At 35.4% G+C, this 20,729-nt stretch overlaps 1 long non-coding RNA gene across 1 annotated transcript in view; it reads right to left on the bottom strand.

Annotated features, from left to right (window-relative positions):
• Window positions 1-20,729, bottom strand: part of LOC134805861 (uncharacterized) — a 303,036-nt gene that overhangs the window by 249,895 nt on the left and 32,412 nt on the right. The window lies entirely within an intron of this gene.

Here is a 20,729-nt window from a genome sequence, read left to right on the forward strand (position 1 = left end):
GTCAGTACCATATGTCAATAAGACGCCAATTTCTTAACTGAAGAAGAGTTTGACTAGAATTATATAATTCATGGTTGTAAATTTTACATGAAATAACGGCAAATTGTGATCATCAAAATTCACCTAACAAATTTCGCAGCGCAGGCTGCCAATATTAAGCGGAGGGTTGAAGTATCTCCATAAACTATAAATTGTTACAAATATAGTTTGACTCAGCCGATTCCGTTTGCAAAACTGAAGCAAATAACACCATTCTCATAAATAAAATTTCCCGACAGGCTGATTGTCACAGTAAAGCTTCAGTGAAATATTTTTGCAAGTGAAATTCGGACAGTAAAATTTCGACGAGAAGGTAGAACTCCTAAAAATACCTTAACACTTGCTGTTACGCAATCTTTTATACGTAAAATTTGATTCTATTAAACTTTTTGTAAAGTTCATGTGAGTTTTGTTAAATAAAAAGCAAGTATTCGAATTAGCCGTTTTATCCGGATATCCGGATAGCAAAATAATAAATATAAAATAATCAAAATATCCGGACCGGATACAACAAATGGGCGGATATTGCAAGCCCTAATCACATTGTGCGTTCGGGGATGGTATCCGCCACGTGTATCCCTTGCTTTTCGATTAATTTGTCTTAAAGGGCCTCTGCGCTGTTGGCTTCCGCCCCACGCACGCCTTCCAAAGGTCCGGGACCCCATGGTCCCGAGATATGGAAAGACAAACAAATACGTAGTTCACTAGATAAGTTTTGCAATACAGCAATACTTTGAATTGTAGGTAGATGAGTATAGTCTTACTAGAAATTTAAACTAATCTTATGACGGTAGATACATAATATTTCAATAGTCACTCGTTAGGAACTGTACAGAAAATTATTGTTTTAAAATAAATGTCTGGGTGGTCTAAGGACGAATTACGTCTTATTATTCGATACAACTTCACGCGCGGTCTTTCAATAGATGAGTGTATGGAAGAAATGAATTCTGTACTTAAAGAGAACTGCCCTCATCGTACAACGGTTTTTCGGTGGTATCGGGAATTTAATCGCTGTAATTTCAGTGTAGAAGATGCGCCGAGGTCAGGACGTCCCACGGACGTTTGCACTGAAGATAATGTGAAGAAAATTGAAAAAATGATAAGAGAAGACCGCCGAATAACTTATAGGCAGATAGAAGAGATCCTGCAGATTAGTGCACCAAGCATTCATAAAATTCTGCACGATATAATTGGCGTGAAAAAAAAATGTACACTTTGGGTACCCCATGATTTAAATGAAGAACAAAAGATATGCAGAGTAAATTGGTGCAAGAAAATGTTAAAGCAGTATGAAAATGTAACTTCTAACTACGTCAATAATATCGTCACGGGTGATGAAACCTGGCTATATTATTTTGATGTGCCCACCAAAAATAAAAACAAAATTTGGTTGTTTGAAAATGAGCCTACTCCAATTCAAGTCCGAAAATCTCGGTCAGTAAAGAAGAAAATGATTGCTGTATTTTTCACCAGACGAGGAATTTTAGATAGAGTAGTTTTAGAAGGTCAGCGTACGTTACGGCCTCTTGGTATACAAAAGAGTGTTTCCCTCAGGTTATCCAAAAACTCAAAGAGCTCCGTCCAAAATCAAGACTCGACAATTGGCATTTTCACCACGAAAATTCTCCTGCACATAGATCGCACGAAACTGTGAGTTTTTTACAAGATGTCGGAGTAAAACTCCTTGAACATCCGCCGTACAGTCCACATCTAGCGCCCTGTGACTTCGGTCTATTTCCAGTCATTAAGGATCAGCTTAAAGGAAAAAGATTTGCCAGCGACACAGAGTTGTTAGCTGCTTGGGACCAGGCCTGCTCCGATCTCTCAGAAGAAAAATGGAAGCAATTTTTTAATAATTGGTTTCTACGAATGAGTAAGTGTATAAGCTGTGATGGTAATTATTTTGAAAGATTGTAATAAATAAAGCTGTATTGCAAAACTTATCTAGTGACCTACGTAATAATAATAATAAAGCCTTTATTTAGGTGTCCGTGCCTTCGCTTGAACCACATTATGAGATAACACCCTTGTAACTCAGCCCTAATCAAGCGAATTTATCAACTAGTAGCGCCATCTATCGCGCTACCCAAGTACTAATGTCGACCGGTTGCCAGCGCTCGGCTGCTTTCTCTTCAGTACGCTTTTGTAACTCAGCCGAGCAACACGTTTAAAAAGATCAAGAAATTTAAATCGTAAAAATATTTTGTAAACCTCCGACTTCGTGACATTCCGCTCGGTGCCCATGGCCCAGCGACGAGACGCAGTGACCTTCCTACAGGCACCGTCACAAAAAGTACACGGGTACTTACGCCTCATGGCCTCGTCCTGTGGGACAACAAGCGTCGTCCCGTGAGAAGACATGTCGTCGTCCCGTGAGACGACATGGCGTCGTCCCGTGAGACGACATGGCGTCGTCCCGTGAGACGACATGGCGTCGCCCCGTGAGACGACATGGCGTCGTCCCGTGAGACGACAAGCGTCGTCCCGTGAAATGACATGTCGTCGTCCCGTGAGACGACATGGCGTCGACCCGTGAGACGACATGGCGTCGACCCGTGAGACGACGAGGCGTCGTCCCGTGAGACGACAAGGCGTTGTCCCGTGAGACGACATGGCGTCGTCCTGACAGACGACATGGTATTGTCCTGACAGACGACATGGCAGCGTCTTGTAAGACGACGAGCATCGTCTCGTTAAAAGACCTTGTGACATTCCGCTCAGTGCCCGTGGCCCAGCGATGAGACTAAGTGAGCTCTTATAGCCATCATCATAAATAGAATACCTACGGGTATAAATGGCACACGGCGTCGTGCCGTTGGACGACAAACGTCGTTGCGTGAGACGACATAGCGTAGTCCCGTGAGATGACATGACATCGTCCGGTGGGACATCAGGCGTCGTCCTGTAAAACGATAAGGCGTCATCCTGTGATACGACAGGCATCGCGATGAGTTACGTCATCATGTGAGAAGACATTGCGCCATCCTGTGGTATCGCCCCGTGAGAGGATATTGCGTCCCATAGGACTACATTGCATTGTTCCATAAGACTACATTTTGTCGTATCGTGAGATATTAATGCGTCGTTCTATGAGACGATATCGCATCGACTTATAAAATGTCATTGAAATGACGTTGTCTTGTTAAACAAAAAACCGTTGTCCCATGGTCTACCATTAATACGGTAGCGGACGTCTTATCGGTCGCTTTATCGTTCGATGTCTGCACTGTGGGCCTCGCATTTAAGATCTGCATGGTCATGAACCAATGCACGACTTAGTGGGCGTTATCATTTTCCGTCTTGGTCGTGTACAAATGTTGGTCTGGGTCGATAACAAACAATTCCCGTGAGATACCAAACAAACCAAAAATATACATTCTGAGGATCCTAAACTGTATGACTAACCGGCCATGAAAAATAGCAGTTAAGAAACTGTGAAAAGGGAAAAGTACAAAGTGAAAAACCTTGTGTTATACTTTGCCCAACTAGATCCTATACCAAAAAAGAGAGAGGGGGAGGCAAGAAAATTGACGTTAGCCTTAAAGAAGGAAAGAAAACTAAAACTCTCTCTTCTGAATAGGAATACCAATACAAGTATAATGCCAATTCATTTACGGCTCTGTCATAGGCTAACAAGAGATATCTCTTTATTGCGGCTCTAAACCTGAAAAGAATAGAGTTTATGATACTCATATATATTAGTGAAAAATCATCGCACTAGATCCCTCTTTTGAATGATGAATGACTAGTCAGGTTGATAGTGTCTTTGGGAATACTGAAGCATCTCCTGTATACTCTCTAAATATTGACCATTAGCTAAAAAATTGCGGCCTGTTACAAAGAGAAATCTTTTACTTACTTTAAATCATCTACTATATATAGCTGTGAAACAGAGACCACTGAACTAAGACTAACACGTAGAAAATAGCAAGTACCTTCAATCGCATTCCGTCCAATAGACCGAACTGACAAAGGCATTTATAATGTAATTAGTGCTCTATTCACATCAGTCAGGTAGAAACTTGTGAAATTAGGTTCAAAATTCAAGTAACAAGCTCCACTTCGGAAGATTATCTAAGCAGCGGGTTGTCAATCGACCTGCCGTTGGTATAACAATCATACATCATAAAACGTTGACCATAAACGTTACATAGTTCAATTTCAAAGGAAATGAACTCTTACTGGTAATATAACTATCGGAAACAGACGGTATTTGTAGGAGGTGCTTTCACAGATGTCTAAAAGGACCAACTAGTAAAATATTAAATTAGTATGGCAATCCGCATAGTTACCCATGATTGTTCAATAGGTGAAACATCGGTTTCTTTAGTGGTAAATGTTATGCCTATGTATAAGATGAGGCGCCCCTTCAAGTTATGTAAATAAATAGAGAATTTATGAAAAGATTTTTCGGTAGTTTAGTTAGAGTGGAGTTACTGATTCTGTTTCGAAAAATCGCGAATTGAATTAGAGGTGAAGCCGCCTAAGAGAACTAAGCTGTCGAATCAATAGCCACGGTCCACGGCTTTACATCTAAACGATGATTGTTTAATTTCTCCAAATAGACAAATTAAAATGAAGTCACTTCAGAAACTTTGAAACCATGTGGACTGCGGGGCAAGCCAACGTACATACAAACGTACACACATGCGTAATATGTAGAAAATATTTGCAGGCAGTCACCGATAGCAGATACCGGATTCTGAAAGAACACGGATCAGAAATATCCTTCTTTCGATTTCCAGATGAGAGGTTTCCTTTGCAGATAAGGAAGTACTCACGTGATTTTATAAAAGAACAACAACATACGGTGGTTCAGGAAAAAATGCAAGATCTAAGCGAAATATGACCCCAGTAGTGACTCATGACAGTCATGACTACAAATATGTTCGCCGGTTAAATAGAGCCTGCAATTTACTCTGAAAATCAACGCTAGTTCTGCTGTCATTGCCAGATCTAAGTACAATAAGCTTAGCTGAAAGGTAGTAGTCCAGGGTTTACAGCATACTGTTGTAACAGGTCTCGTAGGGCATGTAATTGGAAACGTCATCGTCAATGCAATCAATTAGAGTTCCAGGTGTAGTACCCTACAAAATCATCGTGTCTTGGTTATAGGGCAGATGCGCTGTTAATCGAATTACAGCATTAGTTGTGAAGACAACTACAATTCATATATTTATATATTCATGATAATAAGCTTATATCATTAAATACAGTAAATATGAGATGTCAGTAGACATATATCAACGTTACGTCAGGCGTAGCTCACTCCGCGATTTCATCGCGTCGCTACAAGTACATGCGGCCCACACCAATTTTGGTGTCTAGCACTAGTAATTGCCGCGCACCGCTATGGAACGGACGCCTGCTCGCGCTTGCGCCACCTTGCGGTCATAATCTGTCGTAATAGTACATACTATTATTTATTCTATGATTACGTCAAGGTAGTGACATGAATATAATATGTCGCAGAAAGGCCTAGATCATCAAATAATTGTTTATTTGTGGGCATCATGATGCCTAATTAACCCTAGGGTTCCCTCAAGATCATCAAATGATACACAACTTGATTGCACGAAAGCCAATAAACAACATACAACGTCCTTGTATTGCTAAATTTCTAATCAAAAGTACCTACAAATTAATAATAATAATAATTCAGCCTATATACGTCCCACTACTGGGCACAGGCCTCTTCTCACTCGCGAGAGGGCTTGGGCTATAGTCCCCACGCTGGCCTAATGCGGATTGGGGCTTCAAAGTACAAATTAAGTAATCAAATTAATATTTGGTAATGAACACGTCTACACGTGTTAAGGTTTGACAGGAATTGTGCCACAGCATCGCCCGCGCGCGCCGGTGCTGGCAGCACTTGAGATTAGATGACATCATGAGACACCCGTGGTTTGTGCCACTGCAATGGTATAATGCCAAGAACTTACTGGTTCGGACCAATATACAAATAATAATAATGTTTTAATCTGTCTGGATGTTACGAAAGTTCCGCAATTGGTTTGAAAAGGTTGCACTACAATTTAAAGTGGATAGGTCCACCTCCTCTACTCTTACTCAAAGAGTCTTTCATCGTCAGTCAAGAGGTTTTTACACTCTTATTAGAAGATCGTATGTATACGAAAGCATTAAAAACTCACAAATCGTGCTAAGTCTAACAATAAAGCACAATCCATTACCAGCGCGCGAATCATAAAACCTTCAGTTTGGGAATCAGCTTGCCACCAGAAAGAGTGAACATTAAACAACCTACAATTACAAGCCTTTATTATAATAAATTATAATTAGCCTAAAAATTATGGGTGAAGGCATTGGAATTATTCAAAGATTAAAAAATCTTCTATAATATCCTACTTGGTAGACGGATCTTCAGTCTACGCACAACATCATGGTGAGATGCCATCCACAACAACTGGAGTTGTCTGCATCACTTTAAATTCATAATCATCGCCTCCATACGATTGTCACCTTCGTGTCGGTGATTCTGTTCATTCGTTACATTCGCTTGCATGACTGACAAGCATATAATATAAGCTTGGTTGACCTGGCACCAGCCTAATTGGCAAGTTTTCAGTTATCTGTGGGGAGTAATAAATTTAGCAGCATAATTGACACTTAAAATAGGTAGGAGCCTACCATTTCATATAAGAATTAATATCTATTCATGGCTTACTATTAATATGGTTGTTTTTTTAAAGCAACCCTCACCTAAAACTAATCAGTAAGGAAGGATGTATTATCGCCTCAGTTGAAACTACTGCTAGGTTGTTGAGAGTTGTTACTTGTTAGTAACGCATACATTAAATCATGAAGTGTTGTATTTTCTTCTTCACTTTCTGACGTTACTTTCAGGCAGAGGAGTACTTGATTCGAAATAAATCTCAATTGCTTCCACAAATAAGAACATCATGTTTATAATTTTTAACACATTTACGGAATATGTTGTCCTTATGTAATGATAGCCCATTAACAAATAAACCTGGTATACCTAGTCAATAACTATGTATTAATATCTAAATAATGTCAATATCGTATTGTAGTGGGTACCTATACAAACCTTTGGTTATTTGTCCACATTAAAAGTCATATTACATTACATCTGGCCTATGATGCAACTTACCAATTTACATTAAATTGTTGGAAAATACGATAAATCAGAGAGGACCCAAGCTTTTCCAATTAGTTACAAGAATTTTAAATAGTGGATGGGCCGCAGTGCTTTATTTGTGTTAAGCAGTAGATAAGTAGTAGTAATAATCATTACATCATACAACAAAACCTTTTTATCACCTAGTGGGCTATAGTAAGGAAAGAATCAGGTAGTTTGGACGGGTTTAATGTAAAACTCACTCGATGAGGTTCACGTTACACGCATCAGAGCTACTACTTCAGATAGTGGTTACACTTAAATTTGTACGACCTACAAGTACCTACTTATGTCTTTAATTATGATTTTAGGGACAGTCTTTCAACTAATAGTCACACAGTTTTGTTTTATATAAAAAGTTAAGTAGTTTTATAGTCGCAATGGATAACTTATGTTGCCAGTTAGTGCTAACAATTGTCTCATCTATCGGTAATTACAAATAAGGAAAATCTAGTTAAGGTTTGACGTAAACAATCGTTTAGTATATCAATACGGAATAAATTTCAAGCCCATATTCTTATCAAGTGATTTTTGCATAAATTTAAATATTATCCGTCACAGTACGCCCAGGCCAGCGCCGGCAGAGGTTTAAACACGTCTCATAATGTGGTTCAAGCGAAGGCACGGACACCTAAATAGAACCGTTTTTCCCCCGAAGGGTAAAAAACGGATATTTAGGTTCCTGCCGAAGCTTGAACCACACCTAAGGGCCTTGCCGGCTTATGTGGTACTGAAGAGAAAGCAGCCGAGCGCTGGCAACCGGTCGACATTAGTACTTGGGTAGCGCGATAGATGGCGCTACTAGTTGATAAATTCGCTTGATTAGGGCTGAGTTACAAGGGTGTTATCTCATAATGTGGTTCAAGCTTCGGCAGGAACCTAAATATCCGTTTTTTACCCTTCGGGGGAAAAACGGTTCTATTTCTCATTTAAGTACATAGTTACATTAAAATATATTTAATAATTTTATTTGTTTTATTTTTTTGAGGTGCCCAGTGTCGGGCAAAGGCCTCCAGCTCCTTCCAGACTGTCCTGTCCTTAGCTTTGCGGGTCCAAGCATGTTCAGCCACTTTGACAATATCATCGATCCACCTTTGCTTCGCGCGGTGAGCTGCTCGCTTGTTTTCAAGTGGGTGCCAATGTAAAATCTTCTCACTCCATCTATTGTCGGTTCTTCTTACTATAGGCCCGCCCATCTCCATTTTAGCCTACATGCAAGTTCGGCAGCATCTGTTACTTTTGTTATTTTTCTAATATCACAGTTTCTTTTTCTGTCACGTTTTTTAATATTTAAGCATACTTCTCTCTGTTGCTCTCTGGAAAACATTTATTTTTTGTATGATGTCGTTGGTAAGTGTCCAAGTTTGACATCCATATAGTAATATTGGGAGTACTATTGAGTCCATGGCTTTCCTTTTTAGGTGTATGGGGAGTTTTGACTTAAATATTGTTCTTAAGGACCAGTACTTGCTCCATGTTTTATCCTTCGGTCAACTTCATTTGATGTTAGCTGAGTAAATGATATTATTTTTCCTAAATATATATATTGGTCCACATACTCTATTCGGCTCGATTCTGTTATAATAGGTATTTTTGCACTGTTTGTCACGGCAAAGGTTTTTTTTCTATTCATCTGCAATCCACACAATTTGCTTTCTTTTCCAATGTATTAAGCATGTAAACCAAATCCTCATGACTATTTGCAGTCAGAACTATGTCATCAACAAATCAGAGATTGCTTAGGTATTCGCCGTTGATTATGACCCCTTTTGTGTCCCAGTCTAACTTGCGAAATATTGATTCCAGAAGGCCTGTAAATAAATTTGGAGATATAGGGTCTTCGTGTATTACTCCTCTGTGGATATGAAATGGTTTTCCTTTTTTATCCAGTTTGACAGCCGCCTTGCTATTTCTGTAGATTTCTTTTAATATATTTATGTATGTTGTTTGTACTCCTTGGGCCTTGCTCTTCTAGCGCTCCCATAACGGCTTGTGGTGTATAGAGTCAAACGCCTTGGAATAATCGATGAATGCTATATATAATGTGTTTCTATATTCGATATGCTTTTCGATGAGTTGGGTAAGGGTTGTAACAATATTTTTTTTAAACCTCATAGGTATTAATATATTTCGTTTCTAATATAATGGCCATCTAGCGTTGAACTATGGTAATACTTGTTTTAATAGATTTATTTAGATTTATTTATTTATTTCATAATATGAAATTACAATATAAATTATTTTACACTAATCTATACGAATTTATATTATGATCGTCAAGTAGGAAAATAAGAATTGATTATAATTATACAAATGTCAAGCAATAAGTACACAATTTAAAAACCATTATAACTACTAATACTTGCATTGATCAAATTGACGTCGGTCTAAAGGCTAATTAGTTGCAGAAAGGAGTTGCAGAGGGCGGGCGTGAGTAGCTCGCTATTCGATTTTTCTTCAATAATAGGTTTTCTTTTATTAATTCACAGAAATTAAAACCTAATTAAATATTTTACAACTTTCTCCTTTCCTTTTTGGAAATTATTATTAGGTATTTTTTTTTATTGAAACGAGTTTTGGAAGCTGTATCTATATCGTGCGCGCAACGAAACGCAGCGCAGCAGTTGAAGTATCTTCGGTTTGATCTGTCAGCTGTCATTTTCATTTCGGATGAGATGGTGTAGAAGGTTGATTCGTTTTCTTCAAAGGCCAGTGAGCCATATTGTTTTTAAATCGCGGCTTAAACCGCTTAATCATAAGTATTTTTCTTGATCTACATATCAAATTGTTCGAGACGTGTTCAGTGCTTATTGTTTTATTACTTATTTTCAGGGAGAATATTATGTTCCTCGTACCATAACCTCTGAAGGTCCCATGCATCGACATGAAAGCACAGACTTACAAGCCGGCTTCTTTTCTACATTGGGTAAGTTCTCAACCGTCCTTGCGAATTTTAACTCCCGTCGAGGATCGGCAAGGCCACACATACTTATTGTTTTTTAAATTAGTTCCAAGGCTTTCAAGTAGGGGTCTTTTACGAAGAGGTCTTTCAAGAAGAGGTCCTTAAGTCTCCGGTTTACCCCTGCAGTTCCCTATTAGCGCAGGGTGTGCTCCAGGCTGCGCTGAGCTGGTACTTCCCTTGACGGCTGGAACTAGTATGGATAGTTGGAGGCGGCGGCTGCGGCACCGGAGCAAGGACCGGAAAACCCCTCTTTACGCTTAATCCTATCAATTCGGTAACCCAATCGATTCGGTTACCTTATCATTCGGTAACCCTATCATACTGTTACCTGATTGTAATGGTAACCTTATTGAAACGGTAACCCTAACCTTTAACCGAGTTAATCTCAAAACCCCATCGCGATAGGGTTTTTGTTAAGGGTTTTTAACAGGTTTTCATTCAGTTATGGTAACCTTTATTATCGGTTGCTTACTGGTTTGCTACATTAAAGTAGTTTTAGTGATGTGCCGTCAGAACTAAAAAAAATACTAAAAAAATTGTTTATTTTATTTACTTTATTTATATTTTGTTGATTTTATTGACTTTATTTAATTTAATTTAATTTATTTAATTTATTTAATATATTTAAATTATTTAAATTATTTAATTTATTTAATTTATTTAATTTATTTAATTTATTTAATTTATTTAATTTATTTAATTTATTTAATTTATTTAATTTATTTAATTTATTTAATTTATTTAATTTATTTAATTTATTTAATTTATTTAATTTATTTAATTTATTTAATTTATTTAATTTATTTAATTTATTTAATTTATTTAATTTACTTAATTTACTTAATTTATTTAATTTATTTAATTTATTTAATTTATTTAATTTATTTAATTTATTTAATTTATTTAATTTATTTAATTTATTTAATTTATTTAATTTATTTAATTTATTTAATTTATTTAATTTATTTAATTTATTTAATTTATTTAATTTATTTAATTTATTTAATTTATTTAATTTACTTAATTTACTTAATTTACTTAATTTACTTAATTTATTTAATTTATTTAATTTATTTAATTTATTTAATTTATTTAATTTTTTAATTTATTTAATTTATTTAATTTATTTAATTTATTTAATTTATTTAATTTATTTAATTTATTTAATTTATTTAATTTATTTAATTTATTTAATTTATTTAATTTATTTAATTTATTTAATTTATTTAATTTATTTAATTTATTTAATTTATTTAATTTATTTAATTTATTTAATTTATTTAATTTATTTAATTTATTTAATTTATTTAATTTATTTAATTTATTTAATTTATTTAATTTATTTAATTTATTTAATTTATTTAATTTATTTAATTTATTTAATTTATTTAATTTATTTAATTTATTTAATTTATTTAATTTATTTAATTTATTTAATTTATTTAATTTATTTAATTTATTTAATTTATTTAATTTATTTAATTTATTTAATTTATTTAATTTATTTAATTTATTTAATTTATTTAATTTATTTATTTTAATTTATTTTATTTATTCAATTTATTTCATTTATTTCATTTATCTCATTTATTTAATTTATTTCATTTATGAAACTTATTTTATTTATTTATTTTAATTATTTTAGTTATAATATAATAATATTTATAATAAGAACACACCACACAGGTAGGTATAAAGATAAACAAAGGAAAGGCAAAAAAACTTGTTTGTGCTGGAGGCTTCATAGACCGCCCATGCCAACCTCGGTTATTCAATAATAAGTTGAATTTAAGTGTGCGTAAAGATTACAATCGTTTGAACTGGTCAAAAACCTCATAATGAGGTAACTGAATAGACTGGGTTTTTATTTCGGTTACCGGTAACAGAGGTTAACTCGATCTGATACGGTTACCGAATCAAAGTGTTACCTTATTAAGCGGTTACCGTTATGGTAGGGGTTTTTATAAACACCTCTAAAATAACCCTATGAAAAACCCCGGTTAAGGTAACCGGTTCCTGTCCCTGCACCGGAGTGGTTGAGCTCACCACCACGAGGCTGCAGGGCTCATTTCTCGTTCCTTATCTAACTGAAGGTCAGACTGTTCTTTTTTAAATTTTATTAAGGCGCCCAATAATTAAATATTTTTACCTATAATTTACCAAGGTCTTCCAGCATATTGAAACACAGACTCACCCCCTGTGCTCTAAATTTAATACCTATTTATTTAAGTTACGACTGAGCTAGTTACTATTATAATATTACCCGCTTAAATTTATTGTTGGAATATATAATAAATATACTTGTTAATACAAATTTCTTTATTTTTATTTTATACCACTATAGGGCCTATCCTAACCGTTACAGTGGCGCCCAACGTGGGGCTCTAGTGTGTTCAGGCTGGAAGACCATTATTCTTTTAATTATTACCTTAGTAGTTAACGCGGTTAAGTACCATGTCACGTGTATAATGGAGGTTATAAAGTTATCTTTGTATTATTTATTACAAATACCTATAAATTTACCTTAGAGTGTTGCGGTACGGTGTAATTAAATCTAAATATTTTATTTGTACTTTGGAGGGTGTTTTAAAAATCTTGAGTTTTGTAGTCATAAACGCAGTAAGTTAAATAATTGCAAGTAGAATGTTATGAACAGGTGTTACAAGTATTTCTGTACCTACTTTAGGTACATTTATCCTCATTGGTATGTTGGCAAAATAATTGTTAAAATATTAGTTTAAAAATAATTAATTAATTTAGAAAGTTTTGTGGTAGGAGGTTTCTTGTGTTAAAAGTACAGTCAGTTGGAATTATTTACCCTTGTTCAGTGAGTTACCAAATATAATTATTCAGTTTTATTTAGTAATTGCTAAAGTGCTAACCATACCTATTTTATTCCTTCACCGAAGTGAAGTGTAAGCAAATTATACCTAAATTTTCTTTCAAATAGTACCGCAAGCTTATATATTCTTTTTATACATACTTAGTAGTTGAAGATGAATTTGTCTTTTTGATGTGAAACACGCGAACACACACACCCCGGTAAAACACGCGAAGAGTTTTTAAATCATCCTCTTCGCCCACCAACAACATACAAACCACGTGCCTGAGTTACGTTTGCTCAGACACGATCGAAAGAAGGTAATACGCGTGTTCGAAAGGTAATTTTCCCATCCGGACACTACGTATATAAACTCCTGCACGCAACACTTAAAAAAAAACTCCTACCGAAACATCAGCAGCAAAACAAAACGCGCAATCACCGATAAGAAACTAATAACTAACTGTTTACTCCATAAACGTAAAGGTACTAAGGAAAAAACTCGATTTAACTCGAGATAACTGATAAGGAAAAGTAGGTAAATAAAATAACTCCCGGACCAAACCACTACAATAAGATTCAACAATAAAAACAAACCTCAAAAAAATGAACCCGGATATTGTTAAATGCGCACGCTGGACTAAGTTAAACGATTAAAGAACTAAGAGGTCAACTAGTTATTCAAAACTTAAATGGATGTCAAAGGGTGGATTTCAGCACAAAAAATTTCACCATACAAAAAATTAATTTTTTTAAATGTTTAATTTAACACGATTCTAGCTGGGTAAAGTAATGGGGGGCTGTATATTGAGGATATGTATGGTATTTATACAATCATTTGTGGCTTATATTTGAAGTTATCGCTTTCGGAAAATAAAAACGCAAGATGGTGATGACAACCATGGTATGGTAATGACTCTTTTATAGACGGTAATGACACTGCATGTACGGTAATGACGATTTGGGAACTAATTTACATATGTATTAAAAACGTATTAAAAAAACAAAAACTTTTTTTAATTGTAAGACTTTAGAACTTTAATAAACATTACAAATAAAATGTTTTTGAACATAAGACTAGCTACATAAATTATTTTTAGAAAATTATAAAAATACATTTTATTCATATAAATAAATATATAACAAGTATTTTTATTGTATAATTTTAAATAATTCATGTTCCGAAATAGGCAATTTATGTATTCATTAATTTTTTTGGGTTTTTTCAATGTTAAATCATATTAACAATATTGTACTCTTATTATCAGTTTAAACCCGCATCTTCTTTTATCTACTGCATAACTTGGTATTTATGTCATATTATAAAATTACTGGCTTACCAATGAGCTTAATTTTTATGATATATTACTTTTTTTTTATAGTTTGATTCATTGCACAAGTTTGTATTTTTGTTGTTTTATTAATTAACTTTAAAAATAGCTATAATGATTTAAATCCATATACATGTTGTTTAATAGCTAAATATTAATATATAATCAGTGTTTTATAAGTTGCAAGACCCCTACTTGTAATGCATGTCATAAGTTACAAAATGTTAGGTATTGGGTCCGGTGACTACCCAATGGTATAATTATTAATTGCTGTAATTATATACATCAATTAATATAATATTATCAAAAAACATAAAGCCATCACGATAGTGAGCCAGTACCGTAGCCTATGGTCGCTTAAAACTTAATATATGTTGCTTGTTTAAATACTTTGTTTTAACACGACTAACATGCAATTACAGACTCTAAGTTGCACGATTTACATTATTAGATTATAAAAAAAAAAAACATTTGTATGTTCTAAGTTCTAAATGACCTAAATTTTGCCTACTTCAGTCAAAATGTTAATTAAAAACTAAGCATCCTCTAGTGTGAAAGAAATAGTTATATCTTCTTCTACATTTATTCTACATTTATAAGGTAGACATTATATAGTGTTAGAAGACATAGAGAACGTTTTTCAAACATACAGCTTAATTTCATAATGAATTATAGCAAAATAACTAGAAAAGTTTCTGAGAACCGTCATCACCATACACATGAAATCATCACCGGTCGTCATTTTTTCCCGGTGATGATGGGTATGGTGATGACGATTTGAGAGTTTCTTGTTTTTATTTCTAGAATACGAATAATAGTAGTTAATGTCTATGCTACACAATAAACTTCATGTAGTTTGCCATTCATTTCAGTAATTATTTCTAATATATCATTTGTAACTTTTTTTAAACCAAAGCATAACGGTGATGATGCTCTGTTGTGACAAACTACATTTTACAAATTTGTTCGTAATATTTCTCACGATTCAGTGATGTGACTTTATAGTGAAATCATTTTTGGCATTCTATACTAAAGTGAAAAATAGGGCAAGGACCTTTAGCGGTATTTCGTTGTTCATACACTGAGATAAGCTCACATTGACATTACCATGACGGTGTTGACGAATATTCGTGACAAAATTTTAAATATTTTTAAATGTACTTTCTCGGTGAAGGAATTATTGCATATTTTTTCATGTGTTAAACAACAACATGGAAAAGATATAAGTAAAAGAAAAATCGCAATCGTACGATAGGTATGCTATAATTTTCACTGCAAACAAAAAGGTTCAGATTTTTCCGGTCGACGGTGATGATTTTAGACACATAAAACATTTTATATAAAAAAAACTATTAAGTTATTGGAGATGGTAATTGAAGGAACATGAAGATAATAGTTCTTAAAAACATATAAAAAAAGTTGCAACTCGCACAACCTACTAGTTTTTTTTATAAAGACCGAACCATAAGTTTTCGCTGGATTTTGAAATCCACCCCAAAATCTTGTTAGAATCATCCTGTATGCTCTTCACATGTCTAACTTACTGTGTTAAGGTTCCAAAAGTACTACATATTTAACATGAATATCTTGTGCTACCATTTACAAAACCGCAATTCACTATCATTAAGTTAGTAATAATATATAAAGCACCACTAATGTGGCTGACTGTACTTAATAATTCTCCTACACATCTATAGTAAGTAATATTATTTAATTTTAAATTATCCTCCTTCCAGAACAAACAGTAATAAGTATAGTACAACATATAAAAAAAACAACCTGCTAACTGTACACCGTTCACATCAAAAAGACAAATTCATCTTCAACTACTAAGTTTGTATAAAAAGAATATATAAGCTTGCAATACTATTTGAAAGAAAATTTAGGTATAATTTGCTTACACTTCACTTCGGTAAAGAAATAAAATAGGTATGGTTAGCACTTTAGCAATTACTAAATAAAACTGAATAATTATATTTGGTAACTCACTGAACAAGGGTAAATAATTCCAACTGACTGTACTTATAACACAAGAAACCTCCTACCACAAAACTTTCTAAATTAATTAATTATTTTTAAACTAATATTTTAACAATTATTTTGCCAACATACCAATGAGGATAAATGTAACTAAAGTAGGTACAGAAATACTTGTAACACCTGTTCATAACATTCTACTTGCAATTATTTAACTTACTGCGTTTATGACTACAAAACTCAAGATTTTTAAAACACCCTCCAAAGTACAAATAAAATATTTATATTTAATTACACAGTACCGCAACACTCTAAGGTAAATTAATAGGTATTTGTAATAAATAATACAAAGATAGCTATAACTTTATAACCTCCATTATACACATGACATGGTACTTAACCGCGTTAACTACAAAGGTAATAATTAAAAGAATAATGGTCTTCCAGCCTGAACACACTAGAGCCCCACGTTGGGCGCCACTGTAACGGTTAGGGTGGGCCCTATAGTGGTATAAAATAAAAATAAAGAAATTTGTATTAACACGTATATTTATTATATATTCCAACAAGAAATTTAAGCGGGTAATATTATAATAGTAACTAGCTCAGTCGTAACTTAAATACATAGGTATTAAATTTAGAGCACGGGGGTGAGTCTGTGTTTCAATATGCTGGAAGACCTTGGTAAATTATAGGTAAAAATATTTAATTATTGGGCGCCTTAATAAAATTTAAAAAAGAACAGTCTGACCTCCAGTTAGATAAGGAACGAGAAATGAGCCCTGCAGCCTCGTGGTGGTAAGCTCAACCACCCCGGTGCCGCAGCCGCCGCCTCCAACTATCCATACTAGTTCCAGCCGTCAAGGGAAGTACCAGCTCAGCGCGGCCTGGAGCACACCCCGCGCTCATGCCGACGCCCTTGACCGAATAGGGAACTGCAGGGGTAAACCTGCAGTCTGCGCACGAACGCGGTCTCGCTCGGGCGTACGCGCGAATCGCACTATGCGTGTGTTGTCGAAATGTCGTCGTCAAAAATATTGAAATGTGTTAACTGCAATATAGTTATATGCGAGTTGTTAGCGTTCGTACAAAACAAGTACGATGTTATGGATAATGAGAGTTTAATACGCATATGCTCATCTGCGTTTAAAGAAGAAGAAGTGGAAGCAGCGAAAAATATGTTATTTGACTCTTTAAAAAGTAAAAGGAAGAAAATTTCGAGAAGAAGTGAAGGGAAAAAACACAGAGATCTTGAGGATATAATATGTGTATTCAGTGAAACTGATCCGGAATTACTTCCGATCTTTGTCGCCAGGGATTTAAATAAATTACCGCCGGTCAGCTTCGATCACCTGGACGCGACATCGCTATTAAAGGACATAGTGCGATTAAAAGCTGATATATGTGAGATAAAGACTTTATACGCAACAAATCAACTAGTTGATGTTCAGGAAAATAAATGGCAGAATGATAAATACTCTTCTTTTCTGAACAGCCAGGGACATGTAAACACTAAAAGAGGTGCATGTATTACATTTGATAGCGGGGCCATGGGTTTTATAAATCAAAGTGAGAAGTCAGTTTTGTCCGTTGACATTGAACCTAACGATAACGGTCATGCGTCGTCATCACAGCTGATCGTGGCCGAGCAGGCTCATACGAGCGCAGGGCGCGCGCGCTCCTTATCGCACGCGCGGTCAGAGGAGAAGCTATTTCACTCGCACTCATCGCATAACGAGCCGGTTAATAAACCAGTCGTTCTACCACCGTGCGAAATTGACTACAAAACGGACGTACAGAAATCGAACGACAGTGATGGACAGAAGGTTCAAAATGCAATGCCTTTAATTGAGGGTAGAAACTACTCGATGGAGATGGTTAATGTAAACAAAGATACCTCTGAATCGACTTTGAAGCAATTATCTTTTGCGGAAATGGTGGGAAATGGAAATACTTGGAAACCACCTAAGACTGATGAGGAATGGGAAAAAGTGCAAAGAAAGCGACTAAGAAACCGTTTTTTGGGTTGTAAAGGCAAGGCGGAACCCAGCGCAAGTTCAAAGTTCAAAGCGGCGGAGGAGCGGATTCCTTTGTTTATATCCAATGTACATAAAGACGTTTCGGTGAATGACATAATGGAATACGTATACCAAAAAACGGGCGAAAATGTAACTATTTATAAGATGAAATCGCGAAAACAAAAGAATTATCATTCATATTAAATGTTTGTATTGCAAAGAAATTTAGATTCTTACTTGGACGGTGCACTATGGCCAGCGGGCGTCTCGTTTAGACGTTTTATTGACTTGAGAGATAGGCAAGTAAGGCCGCCTACGGAGAAAAGTGACAGAGGTGTTGACTTACAAACATTAAATGAGTGACAATATAACTGTACGATACATACCGTACATTTAGATACATATGTAGGTAGAGTAAGAAAAATTCTTAAGTTTAGTTTAACGGTAACCTCGGCTCGAATGGAAGTGGAAATATAGTTCTTTATTTAAAATTTATGTTTGGCGTTTCCTTTCACGACCTGCGCCTAACATTGGTCCTTCGAGGTGAACAATAACTATATTAAAAAGTAGTTGGACTTATGGGCCGGTTGGTTATAGTGCAGTGCATTGACGCGGTTAGCAACGCTACGTGGACACAGTGTGTTTCGCGGTCGGCAAATTGTCGACTCCGTGGACGTTAAACTCCAATGATTTCATTTTGCCATTGCTTTGGCGAAAAAGCGCACAGTGTGTGTGGCCGGTGCAGGTGTTCGCGCGGGCCAAGCTGTTTTTTTGCGGGTGGAAGCTGTTGCAGCATCCACGCAACGTCACCGTGTGGCGGAGCATCGGTGTGCGGTGCACCCGATTTTTGTACCCCATCGTCTAAGAAAGTCAGGCGAGCCTATCATAATTATTTATTTTTAGGCCAGTGTGCTGTGCTCATTGTTTAAAGGTCAGACTTTTTTGGTGGTAGTTTCCTACCTACGGTGTGTGGACCTCATATATTTTAAAGTGTGCTTTGCTGTGCAAAGCAAGTAAGTGTTTATACGCTACAGTGTGGTGTATAGAACATTCGCCGAGCTAAACATTGCTTCGGAATATCTATAAAGCTTTAAGGCAATTCAGTTTTATGCCTAGGTACGTGCGGTGCTCGTACATTTAAATTTGATTAGAACATTCATATTGTGAACTTTGTGTTATAGGCACTAAAGTACATTTTTGTGCGTTTATAATTACTCTTATTGAACTACTGTCGTTGAGCATAAGGAACGTTTTCGGACCTTTTATAGTGTTATTTGCGGACATTTCATAAAAAATATACGTGTTTTCGCGTTAAACAATTTACAGACTTGTGTGACTTGAAGACTCAAGTGAATTTTTATCATAAGTTCCAGAACAATTGAAAAGATCGACTTGCCCATCTTAATGGACTTTCCCGGTTGTAAAAACAAGTCGATTCTTAATTACGTAAGTCTCATCGTCCTGGCTGTACACTATCAAAACGCCTATCGTGACTGCGCCCGAGCGTTACTGACCAATAGAAGCGCGCTGCAGCAGAGCGTTGCAAGGCGGTGATTGGTAGTTGCGTTTTATGTGGTTCGTGCTGACAATAAAGAACGTTGTTCTTCGACGCGTCATAACGGTTGATGTTGATGTTTTTTGCAAGTTGAGAATTACAATTTAGTGAGCAAATCTGTTGAAAAGCTTATAATACTGTGTTTAAAAGTACGTACAGTGTTATTTAAAGTGTTTAATTTTAAGTTCACGTCTAACTTGTTAATATTTTTTTGTCAAAACCGTAAAAGTGCAAAATGACGGAAGAATTAAAACGTCTCGTCGCAGCCAGGGGACAATCCAAAGGATTCATGACAAGATTAAAGGCGTATATACGAAGTCTTGATCAAGGTATTTGTGATTTACATTTATTACGAGAAAAAAGAGACCGTTTAGAGAAAGTTTTTGCAGAATATATGGAACTTAACTTAGAAATTTCATTGCTTGATCCAGATGATAAGGAGTCTATAGACGCGGTCGAGGCTGCTTATTTTGAGATGGCAGCTTTCCTCAACTCCAAGATTGCGCCTATTGCTGTCGCATCTCCAGCTCCTGCGCCGTCTGCGCAGGAGCCATCTTCAGGCTTTCAAAGGCTACCGCGGATTGAGATTAAAAAGTTCAACGGCGAGGTAGGACAGTATAATGAATTCATTACACTTTATAACAGTGTCATTAAAAAGGACACTAAGCTGTCGCAGTGCGACAAGTTTTATTACCTACGATCACTATTATGTGACGAGGCATTAAATATTATCAAACATTTGCCTTTAAATGACGAGAATTATGAAGTAGCACTTAAATTACTTGCTGATCGCTACGACAATAAGCAGCAAATGATACAATATCATATTACATCAATACTAGACTTGCCAAATATCAATAAAAC

This window comes from Cydia splendana, unplaced genomic scaffold (genome assembly GCF_910591565.1).
Source record: "Cydia splendana unplaced genomic scaffold, ilCydSple1.2 scaffold_70_ctg1, whole genome shotgun sequence".
NCBI classification, from domain to species: Eukaryota; Metazoa; Arthropoda; class Insecta; order Lepidoptera; family Tortricidae; genus Cydia; species Cydia splendana.